Here is a 12,486-nt window from a genome sequence, read left to right on the forward strand (position 1 = left end):
GGATAACTTGACACAGTCAAATAATACTTTCGTTGGCTGTCATTTCAGAGTGACAACCTATGATCAGTGATTTAGGGAGGACTGACCAAATATAAAAGTGGGGCCAGCAGAAGAAATGTTATAAAAGAAATGTAGAAAGAAAGAAAGAAAGCGTTCCAGTTTTCCTGTAAGTTAAGAACCTCTAGGACAGATTTTTTCAATTTTGTGAAAATGGTCTGGGGACTTGCAGCATTTTAATTTTAGCTATTTATAAATATATAAATTGATTATGGGGAGTGGGCAAGCTGAAAGATAGAATTAGTATTGAAAGCATCTTCAGTCCCCTCCAAATACAATGTCTTAGCAATTCCATTTTGTTTTCTTTGTCAGAAATAAAACTTATTTCTGATCGCACACGCCATCTACTACCTGATCCTTTTAACTGGAGGTGCCAGGGGATAGAACCTGGTACTTCCTGCATGCAAACCACAAACCATGGTTTCCCTCCCAGTTTTCCTTGCAAGACGTTTGTGCTGCAATTGTGATCTCATTGTGTCATATTAGCGTCATCTAAGGAATGATATTTTCTCATCGGGAATTAATCTGGCATTCCTTGAAGGCCATCCGAGCAATGTGAGCTTGACTTATCAGTGATATTCTTTGTTGGGCCATGTGAAACATGTCCAGATTTGGCAGCAATTCATAACAAACACAGAAGAAAGTATGCCAGTGTTTAAGGCAGTTGCCTGAAGTGTGAGAACTGTGTCTGACAGATGGTGGGAGCTATCTTCTATCCGAAGGCTTCTTGATTTGGGAATGTTGAAAAAACAAAGTTATCCTCTTGGGCCTTGCACACCCTTGACCCCAAACAGTAGAAAAAGAAGATACAACAGAATTCAAGAAAAGAAAAGAAAAAGATATGGATTTCCTGTTTTCCACAAAAGGAAGCACGAACCCATAAAACTAAAAATATCAGTGACCTAAAATTAACTTTTGGACTTGCACTGTTATCAAAGTCTATAAGAGGAAATAAGGATATAAGAAGCAGGCCTTTAATCTATAAACAAGCTATCAAGGAAAAAAAAATGAAAGTTTGTGAAAAGACAATGTATTCCCCATAAAATGTAAAAGTATTTTGCAAAACTGTGCAAAATGGGAAAATTAGTCCACTCATATTTTCACAGCATCATTGTATAATTAAATCACATCAAGGAAAGTAAGCTACAAATTGGCTACCGGGAAAACATCTCTGTCACACCTCTCTGTTTCCCCCTTTACAGCCAGGGTGCGGAAACTGTAGTTCTCCAGATGTTGCTCATCGACAGCAAGGACCGGTGCTAGGGCTTCTTGCGCCCTAGGCCAGTGTTTTTCAACCACTGTTCCGCGGCACACTAGTGTGCCGCGAGATGTTGCCTGGTGTGCCGTGGGAAAAATTGAAAAATTACTTTATATATAGTCAATATAGGCACAGAGTTAAATTTTTTTAACATTTTCTAATGGTGGTGTGCCTCGTGATTTTTTTCATGAAACAAGTGTGCCTTTGCCCAAAAAAGGTTGAAAAACACTGCCCTAGGCGAACCACCTTCTGGCGCCCCCCGCCAAAGCTTGCTTTAGCGGGAGGTGGGGGTGGTGGAGAGGCAAGCAGCAGTTTCTCCGCTGTAGCGGAGAGCTGCTGCTCGCCCACCCCACCCCCACCCCCGCCAAAGCCTGCTTTAGCAGGAGCGGGTATGTGTGTAGGGGGCAAGCAGCACCTCTCCGCTACAGTGGAGAAGCTGCTTCTAGCCCATCCCACCCAAGCCTGGCCAGCGCCCCCTCCATTTTGGCGCCCTAGGCAATTGCCTAGTTCGCCTAAATGGACGCACCGGCCCTGTCTACAGCTCCTATCATCCCTGGTTATTGGCCATGCTGGCTGAGGCCCATGGGAGTTGGAATCCAAGAACATCTGGAGGACCACCCCTGCTTTATTTGTATTTAGACATTTCATGAGGACATTGAACCCTGACTGTTCCTTTGTGGATATGTTTGTTCATGTGACATTATAACCAACACAGCTTCTTTGTCATTTGGAAATTATTTATTGATTTTATTGACTGCAGGTTCCACAGGGCTGAAAAGCATTCCCCAAGTGACACCCTCTGGGAACGACCATCCAAGTAGGACTTGAACCACCACAAAGTGGTGCCACCCACCCCTAGTTTGGACAGTCGCTCCAGAAGGAAAACTATGGTCGATGGTATCGAAAGCTACTGAAATTATTGCTTAAGTTCAGGAATATTTTACCCATGTAACATACTCTACAGAACCGGCATATTTACTTCTAGCAGTAAAAGAGCAATGTGTTTAAACAGCTACACAAGCAAAACTAAGCTGATGAAGAAAGTTCATGTGAGCCAAAGTGCTGATGCATTTTAAGTGCCAGAAAAGAGCAAAGAAGGAAGTTTAAATCCCCTTAAAATCAGAGTTTTCTGCTTTGTTTTATTTTGAGCATGAATACTGGGGTTTCCAGTTTATTCACACAAAATTGGGTTATAATCCTGCACTTTCCAGTGTATGGGTCACTAACTCATTCCCTGCAGGTCCCAATTTGCCCATCAGTACCTCCTAGGTTTCCTGTGAAAGACAAAGCAGGAAGAACACCTGGTCTGTCATGCATTGTGGATTTTTGAGCCTGCCTTCAGCTTTAATGTGACTTAATTTATATAGAGATAGATGAATCATGCCAATTTTGTTGTTTCTCAGATCCTAATTTTTCCAATCTTAAATTAAGGTTGTCTCATTTCTACATCAATTTGCAATTTTGGGTTGTGTGCAATGCTAGCCCTACTCAGAGTAGATCTACTGGAGTTAATAAATAATGTAGGTTCATTAATTTATTTCATTTATTTTGCTGATGTGTTCAGCATAGGCCATCACATTACTATTAGCTAGCTTCATATCCAGTGTTGCTTAGTAATTCTAAGAAGCCTTATATATGCTGTAAGCCACCCAGAGTGGCTGGGGAATCCCAGCCAGATGGGCGGGATATAAATAAAAAAATAAAATTATTATTAAGACTTGGGATGTGGTACAGTAGTACCAATGATCCAATCAAAAACTATTTCAAGACTGGAAACCTAATTGTATTGAAACATTGCCCTTTATTGTCTCAGTCTGTGCCACCAAATTTATTTATAAAGTTTTACACTGCTTCCAAGAAATGTCCGTATTTGGGCCTTTGCAAGTCTTCAAAGGACAGCATTCCACAGCTGTGTGGCAGCCATTTCAGATGTCTCTCTATTATTCCCCCCTTTTTCTACGAGTGTTGCAGAAACAGCCTGGTACAAGCAGGCTAATTCTTTATGAGCAAAATACATTTGTTTAGAAAGTTCTAGAGCATATTCTGAAATCTATGCCATTTTTTATTACAGTATTCACTTGTCACATTATTTCCTAAGGCTTTGGGAAGTGGGGCAAGAGGCAATATCTTGGCCAGCATTTATGCCTTCTGTAGGCTGGGCATTGTTGCAAGAAATCATAGGCTGTGTTGTATCTTCTGGGAAAGGAGGAACCATGGCTTATTGATAATCCATTCATATTTTATAGAGGCAGATTCTTGGATGATTTCTCTCTTCCCCAACCACTTTTCTTTTGTCCTCTTGGCTGCAGATTATAGCATTTTGAATTGGTTCTGCTTCCTAACCTATTCTTTTTAATATAACTGCCATAGCATTTAATTATTATTTTTTTTTAAAAAAAACCCAAATAAATTGGTTCCAAGCAAGAATGTTTGATCTGTTCAAGACAGTTTGCTGCCTGGGACAAGGGAGGATCACTTTTCTGCCCCCACAATTCCATGTATTGAAGCTGATCGTATGTAGCACGGTTTTGATGACACACTAGTGTGTTCTTGCACAACCTGGTGCCCTCCCGGTACTTGGACAACCATTCAACCCATCCCCCTTAACCGTTGGCCATACTGACTGAACCCGATGGGTGATGTAGTCCCAAAGAACAAGCTGGAGAAGGCTGAATCAGTTGAACCTAGAATATGGGAATAAATATACTTGTAGGTATAGTAATAACCACTGATGTATCCATACCATGTGGACTGCTAATATGAATATGTACCAGTATTCATAGTATCTGCCATTATGATTCACACAACTGCATTACAAATGAAAATAAATAAAAACACATTGGCCCAAATCCCAAGAAAGGCACATTAATTTAGTTCCACTCAAATCAATAATAATTGGTCCTATTATTTAACTTTCCCTAGATTTGGGCCAGCATCATCAACAGTTATAATCAATATGTACAGCATATAAAACTGACAAAACTGAAATCAAAATGCACAATACATAGTTGTGTATGTGTTTGTAGCAAACAGGAGAAACAGCTTCGCCCTGCCCTAAACAATTATTTGTTTCTTCAGCCTGTTTCCATGGAAAATGAACTTGGTTTCCCACCAAACATTGTTTCCTTCCTGCACTTTATAAAAGAAATTCTTTTTTTTGGCTAATGAATAGAAACATTGTAATGTTCATGAGATTGGGGGAAAATAGGAAATTAAGTCACGTCTCTTCTCATACTCAAAGGCCACCAAAGGGTGTGTAGTTTAATGTTTGTGTGTGTTAGACATTGCCAAAGAAATATATCACCCGTTCTCTTAGTAAAGTGGAGCTTAAGAAAGTAGACGTGATGGGAGAGGGAAGGTTTGGCCACCTTGCAGGTTGGAAGAATCCCAAAGGTATGCAGGAAAAAACAACAACTCTGAAATAGTTCTGCCTACCAAACAAGCCTATGGAAGAAGAAGAAGAAGAAGAGAAGAAGAAGAGTTTGGATTTGATATCCCGCTTTTCACTACCCGAAGGAGTCTCAAAGCGGCTAACATTCTCCTTTCCCTTCCTCCCCCACAACAAACACTCTGTGAGGTGAGTGGGGCTGAGAGACTTCAAAGAAGTGTGACTGGCCCAAGGTCACCCAGCAGCTACATGTGGGGGAGTGGAGATGCGAACCCGGTTCCCCAGATTACGAGTCTACCGCTCTTAACCACTACACCACACTGGCTCTCATGGAAGGTTTGAGCATGCATACTAGACATGGTGTGTGGGAATTCAACAATGCAGTAACTAATATTAGGCCTTATTAGCCACCGCACCAAACTGGCCACCCAACCCAGAATGCTTTGTTCTGAGGAAGGATCCCCTTGGCCCTTTCTATAGCAAGCCAGTGAGGGAGGAGGGCCTTTTGGGGCAATGGGGTAGCAGCCAGGCTGGTCAGGTCAGGAGAGGCAAGTGGTGGGACTGGGGATGCCAACTGGCACAGATCCCAGCTTGTGCCGCCTGAGGCAGTTGCCTCTGTTCCTTAAGAGCAAGGCTGTTCCTGAATCCGTCCTTCTTCTGCAAAAGCCTTTGCTGCTCACACAACGGGTATGGGAAGCTTTAGCACAGGAACTAAATGTGGTTGCCAGCTCTGAAGAAAGGGATAAAGGGGTCTTGTTCATTGCACTTTCATTGCTGCTGAATGTTCTGAATGTGAGCCCATGATCTACCATCTCTGCATAGTAGAAGTCACACTCTTAACCAAACTGGTATCTGAAAATAGATAATGTTCCATTAGAAGTTGCACTGGCAGGATGTTAATAAGTTTTCATAGTAGTGTGGCAATGTTAAAATGGATTTTTTTTTCCTGGCCAAGATTCAGAAATAGGTTTATCTGATGAATCCCCAACTTGACAGCAAGGCAGTACTTCCTATTTTTACATTAATATCCGATTATGCATAGCACGAATTTCCTGTACATGTTGTACAGTACTCCCACCCCCCCCCATTAGCTATTTCTGTTCTCATGAGGCTACTGCTGGTTCCTTCCCAAGATTTAACAGCAAGGGAACAAACAACTCAGTGAGGAATGAACCTAACTAATTTCAGTCAGAGAGCAATTAGTCCTAGTTGTTCCCTGGAGTGACGACAGAAAGCTGGAATGTGGAATAGGAAGGTTTATGATGCTTTTGCAAGGAGACTGACCGATGCCCATCATGGGTGTTTTAGCTACTAACAAAGGAGGAGTACATTGCATGCTCAGGGCAGCAAGCATATCAGTAATAAGCAATATAATTTTACATGTAATATAATATCTACTGCATTTTTGTACATCATTTTCATCAGGTGGAGTTGTATTAAAATGTGGACTGATATCAATTCCCCCCCACATGCATATGGTGTCATAATACTTACAGTACCTATTTTACCATGTTGTTCCACTTAGAAAGCACTATATTCAATGTGGATTATTAAATTAGCCATTACTCGAGTTTACTTGCCTTCTCTGGAGTAAAAGGGAAACCTTTCTACTGCAGATGGTACTTCCAGATCTCCTAATGGGAAGATGAAAGAAACATCTGTTGTGTTGGTCTGATCTGCAGTTACTGGTTTTCTTCTTCATTTCAGAAAGTGCCTCTCAAATATTGTTTCATTTTTTGCCAGGTTAACCTTTGTCTGTACAAGTGCTAATGTCTTTGATCTATTTTTATTGGGCATACAGGAAAGCATTACCAAGCCTACTGGATCAAGTGGCATGTTTCTTCCTGTAAAATTTATAGGCCTCAGTCTATCAGATAAATGCAGAGCCTACTGAAATATTTCTGAAAAGGATATGAAACTCTAAGCAAGCTCTGACTTTTGTAAAGTCATGATTCTGAAGTTTGCCTTTGAAAGGATAGTGACTATGCATGTAGCTCCTTATTCTTGCAGCCACTGTTATACAGCAATGTAAAGCTGGCATATTTTAGGATATTCTGAATTCAAAAATTCTGTAGAAATTTTTGTTTTCTGCTGGCTTTACACTGCAAGGTAGCTGATTCCAAGAACAGCCTCATAAAACTTAATGAACTTTATTTATCAGTGATGATGTATTTTAATGTAATATTTTTGGAAGCTCCATCAACCATTGTATTAAATAAACCTTAAATATTTAAATTAATATTGAATTTGTATAATCCTCTTTTAAAGCCATTCAAGTTGCCGGCTATTGCTGCCTCTTGTGGGAGTGAGTTCCATAGTTTAACTAAGTGCTGCATGAAGAAGTACCGGTACTTTCTTATCTGTCCCGAATCTTCTAACATTCAGCTTCATTGCATTTTCATGAGAGAGGGAGGGAAGCTTTACTCCATGTCACATATAACTTTGTAAACTTCTATCTTGTCACCTCATCATTGCTTTTTCTCTAAATTAAAAGGTTCCAAACAAGACTAGTTATCTCATTTTCCAGTCTTGTCATGATTCAGCTTCCGCCGGCTCATTAGCCTTTGCCATGGAACAGATGCTAGGTAAGACAATGGGAATGGAGATATAAAAACATAAAATAACATTTGCTCAGATGTTTACGATAAACCATAACAGAAGTTATGAGTCAACAGCCCCAAGTGTCCAGTCTCATATCACCCTTTGCTAGAGATGCAGAGCATTTTCTTCCCTCTGTGTATCATGTTTTGGACTGTGTCTACTGTGAGCTTTTTCTTCTTCTTCTAAGAAGCTCATTTCAACTGATAATACTACCCCCAAATTCACAAGTTCATTTTCCTGATGCATTCAGATTCATATTACCTGGAAATGATTTCATTCCACATTTTATGTGAGTCTTATTTTCATTGGTCACATGTCTTGACATGTTGAATATGTTCAATGAATGGGATATTGGATGCTTTCCAGAAATTTGTAAGTAGCTGATGACTGAATTGTTGGAGAGCAGAAAGCTGTCCTTGGGTCAAAAGGGCAGCTGATGAACAGTACAGTGCAAATCAGAAAACAATACAGTGGTTGTAGCTTCACCTCTGATTTGCCCCCATTTAATGGGGGAAATGCCTTTAAATGTCTGCAGAAATTCTGTAATTATTTTGTTATTTCTCCTTTCCCTCTACAGTGTATGTAAGGGTTTGTGTGGCTCCATGCACAGAGCTGTCTTTATAAAAGTATGGACTATTTTCATACAGAGGTCACATTCCTTATCCCATGAGATGAGGGAAGGCTTTTTTTCTTTATAACATTCCATATAAAGAATGCATATTCCACTGCAATGCATCACATCTAATTTCGCCTTGTGTAGCTAGACACATCTGTTACACATAACAAGGATTCATAAATCTCAAAAGAGACATAGACAAATGATCGGGGCCAGAACTCACAGGAGATATGTATATTTGTGGGAATCTTTTGGGGGAGAAAAATGTGTATTTCTCAGAAATGGGTACTTTAGGTCATTGAATGTGCATTGACCCATGTTCCTGGGGGAATGGAATCAAAAGAGATTTGTTTGAAAATCCATTTACTTATTAGAAAAAACAAGGGATAGTTTTCCTAGAGAAGCCGTGATGATAATTCACTGAGATCTGCTGCATCACAGCTTGGAACCATACTTCTCATCCAGACACTGCTAGCAGGATAGTTCACATAAAAGAAATATATAGAACAACATTTTACAGATTGTGGTACCACTCACTTAGAAACCTGAAGCAGTGACACCACATATAAGAGGTGTATCAGTAAGGGGGGGGGGGTAGGTGGAAAACAAATGTATACAAGTTGTCTGCCTTCTGCTTATATACTATATAAGGTGCCCATCCAATTAGACTTGAACAATTTTCTGCTAGTTTTCTTTTCATTTAGTATGGATTTTTTAAAGCTAACCTGTTCAATGAGGACTTAATGTATTTTCATTTGTATAATAATGGAAAGAACCTGCTTCGTCAACCAGCCTTTAAATGAAGGGCTCATCCAGACTTCTGCTTGTCCTGCTGCTTTGCCCCAGGAAAACCTGCTCTTTACTGCTGAGTTAGAGCAAATGTCAATTGGGTTTTCCATGGACTGACATTTGCTCCAATTGGGTGCTAAAGAGCAGGTTTTCCTGGGGAAAGTGGGACAAACGAAAAACCGCCCAGGTCCATGCCTAGCATGGGCCAAGCAGAAAACTGCTCAGACCACAGGACATGCAGAAGTGTGCACAAGCCCAAAGACTCTAAGTCTATGAATACATACTTGGGAATAAGTCCCGCTGAAATTAATTTTTGTAAACATGCATAGGCTGCATGGCTGTCAAATGTAGAATAAGTAAGTGATTCTTGTTGTTCCATGCCAGTTAAATAAAGATGAAATGAATGCATGGAACAACTTGAATCAAGGCTATCCAGTACCTTCCCTTTCTGTTCGTTGATAAATCCACACACCATCTATCACATCTAAGGACAGTAAATTTGTAATACTGTTAGGAGCTTTCATGTCCACACTTCCGCTTGCCCCTGATGAAGTCCTCTGCTTACCACTGCATTGAGCAAATGCCAATTAGGTATTCCACGAATTGACATTGGACTTGTGCCTAGAAAGAATGGACAAGTGGAAAATGTCTCAGGTCCGTGATTTCTTGTTAAGGGGCCAAGGGGGGAGTGTGGACAAGCCTTCCATCTATGTAAGCGAATTTAAAGTCTTCTATCCCAACTTTAACAGTTATGATTAAGAAGGATCAGGAATGATCCCCCCCCAAAAAAATCCACGTTCTTGCCAAGTGTGTAGAAGGGAGATCAGGAAAAAGGATGGGACAAGAAGCCGAGGAGAATGTGGAAAATATGTTCCTCATCAAGGTTGTCAAGCAATATCACAAAGTGCAAATGTTGTAGCTTTGTGACACCAGAAAATCCCAGAAGAACAAATTCCGTGGCAGGAGTTTGGTTTAGCATATCTGTTTTCGAAAAAGAATAAGGAATACAACGCACAGAGAGGGGAATCAAAGAAGAAAACAATTTGTGCAGATTTTGAGCCACATGCATGTGTAATGTGTGAGAGGCAAATGATTTCCCAGCTGCCCTCTCCCCATATCTCTTTCTTTGTCAAGGCATGAGTGTAAGGGTTACAGTGGAACAACAATAAAATGCCAGGAAACTGGGAAACGGACGTGGTCAACATAAATCAATTTTCCATTGCCACTCCATATTTACAATCAGGCCATTTCAATGCTTGCTTAGAGCACTGTGGCCCTGGGGGGCTATTGCTGTCAGTAGCCATAGACAATATATTGGGCAAGGTGGACAAACAATGTGAGTCAGAATAAGGCTGCTTCCTATGTCTAAACCAGATGAAACCTTCTCCAGCAAGCACCGTTTTTTTTAATCATTGTGCAGCTGTTAACAGGTACCTAACTGGATAGTGTCCACAGCGCCATGAATCAAAAATGAAATTTTGATTTGTCCATGCCACTTCAGCAATGCACAACAGTTTGGGGGCATATTAAACAGGATTTTTATTGGTGTTTAAGCACCATAATGGATGATTGCTCCTCTGCGTATGTGCTCATTTAGCTCTTATTAAGGAGGAATCTCCCAATGAGTCTGGAGTGCTAACAAACCTAGTCCCTTCTCTGCAGCCTCAACATGATTTGCTTGCATAACAAAAATCCTGATGCAGAGGAATGGCAAGACAAATGGAGCTGCAAAAGGAACTTTGTGCAACTCCTATAAAAGTTTATATTGTAAGTTTCCAAACAGATGCTGCATAATAATGGACCATTTGTACAAAGATTGTATTTTCTTAATTCTTCCCTGATTGCATTTTGGATATACCCTTGCAGAGAGAGCAGGCTGTTGAGAAGTTATAGGCCCCATGAGACACTTAAAAACAACAACAGTAACTTAAAAACAAACAAACACCTGTGCTTTTTGGGTGGTATCTTTCTGACCTCTCCCGTTAAACTTCTATTTGGAGTAACACCTGGAATCTGTCTTCAGTGTTTTTCTAGAACAATAGCACTCTTCCATTTATTTCTGGTTGCCCTGGTCATCAGGCTGAGAGCTGTTTTCATTCCCCAGCCCATTTCTGCAACAGATACTTTCAAGCTTGGGACAGGCAAACCCCTGGGTTTGACTTCCCACCACTCTATTCTGCATTTTTGTCTTATCATAAGTCTTCAGACATTTTTAGTTAATCGGGAAGGATGGTCACCACTGCCCCTGTTCCTTCCACCTCTTATGCAAAGATCACTTTGTCCTTTCTTTGCAGTTCTGAGAAAGATCCAAAGTTCTGACCTAAAAATCTGTCATGGACTGGCTGGATGTGGAGGAGTGGTGGGAACTCCAAAGGGAATCCCCAGGAGAAGAAGGTTCAAAGCCAAGGGAGTGGTGGTGCGACAGCGATGAGTAGTCAGAGGGAGAAGAAGCAACAGACTGGAATAATGAGGTATTGGAAGCTGAAGAGGTAACAGGGTTTAGTGAGCAGGAAGAGGTTGTGGCAGAGTGCAGTTCAGACTTTGAGGCTGAAGCAGAGGCTGGAGAGGAGGTTAGCCAAGAGGCAGAGTTGAGATAGGCTCCAGGGTGTCTCCCCCTCCTGCTGCAACCAGCTCCCCTACGCCTGGTCTCCTAGAACATGCAGAGAAATGAAAAAAAGCAGAGCAGAGAATGATTGTGTGCATAAACCGTTTGCAACTGCTTGGGAAGGACCCTGGAGAGGAAGCTTAGGGAGTGGTGGGAAGGCGGGGACCTTCAGTCCTCACAACTGCCTTGTTAGAGCAAGACCTACTGGGAAGAGTTGCTGGGATCACTAGGCCTGCGGTGTTTTGGTTTCTTTAAATAAAGAGTTAACTGCACTGGCACTGTCCAGCTCTTGACAAACACATGTTACGCACGTTGAAAAAGCAATGGACAATTAGCTGAAGAAGACCCCCTACATTGGTTGCTAGCCTTGATGGCTAAGTTCTGTCTCCATACTGCTTGCAGGTTTCCTATGGGGATCTAGTTGGACACTGTGAAAATGGGATTCTGGAATAAATGAGCCTTTAGCTTGATCCAGCAGGACTCCTCATGTGCTGCTGAGCCTGACTGCTGTCATTCCTTCCAAGTAGCCTCCAGCTTGGATTAGTGCAATGCACTCTATGTGGGGTTTCCCTTGAGGTTGGTCAGAAGGCTGCAGCTAGTGCAAAGTGATCCAGCTTTGCACTAGAAGTAGAAGTAGAAGTAGAAGTAGAAGTAGAAGTAGAAGTAGAAAAACATCTACTTCTGCTTCATTGACTACGCAAAAGCATTTGACTGTGTCGACCACAGCAAACTATGGAAAGTTCTTAAAGAAATGGGAGTGCCTGATCACCTCATCCGTCTCCTGAGAAATCTGTATGTGGGACAAGAAGCTACAGTTAGAACTGGATATGGAATAACTGATTGGTTCAAAATTGGGAAAGGAGTACGACAAGGCTGTATATTGTCTCCCTGCTTATTTAACTTATATGCAGAATTCATCATGCGAAAGGCTGGGCTGGATGAATCCCAAACCGGAATTAAGATTGCCGGAAAAAATATCAACAACCTCAGATATGCTGATGATACAACCTTGATGGCAGAAAGTGAGGAGGAATTGAAGAACCTTTTAATGAGGGTGAAAGAGGAAAGCGCAAAATATGGTCTGAAGCTCAACATCAAAAAAACTAAGATCATGGCCACTGGTCCCATCACCTCCTGGCAAATAGAAGGGGAAGAAATGGAGGCAGTGAGAG

This window comes from Lacerta agilis, chromosome 9, assembly GCF_009819535.1.
Source record: "Lacerta agilis isolate rLacAgi1 chromosome 9, rLacAgi1.pri, whole genome shotgun sequence".
NCBI lineage: Eukaryota > Metazoa > Chordata > Lepidosauria > Squamata > Lacertidae > Lacerta > Lacerta agilis.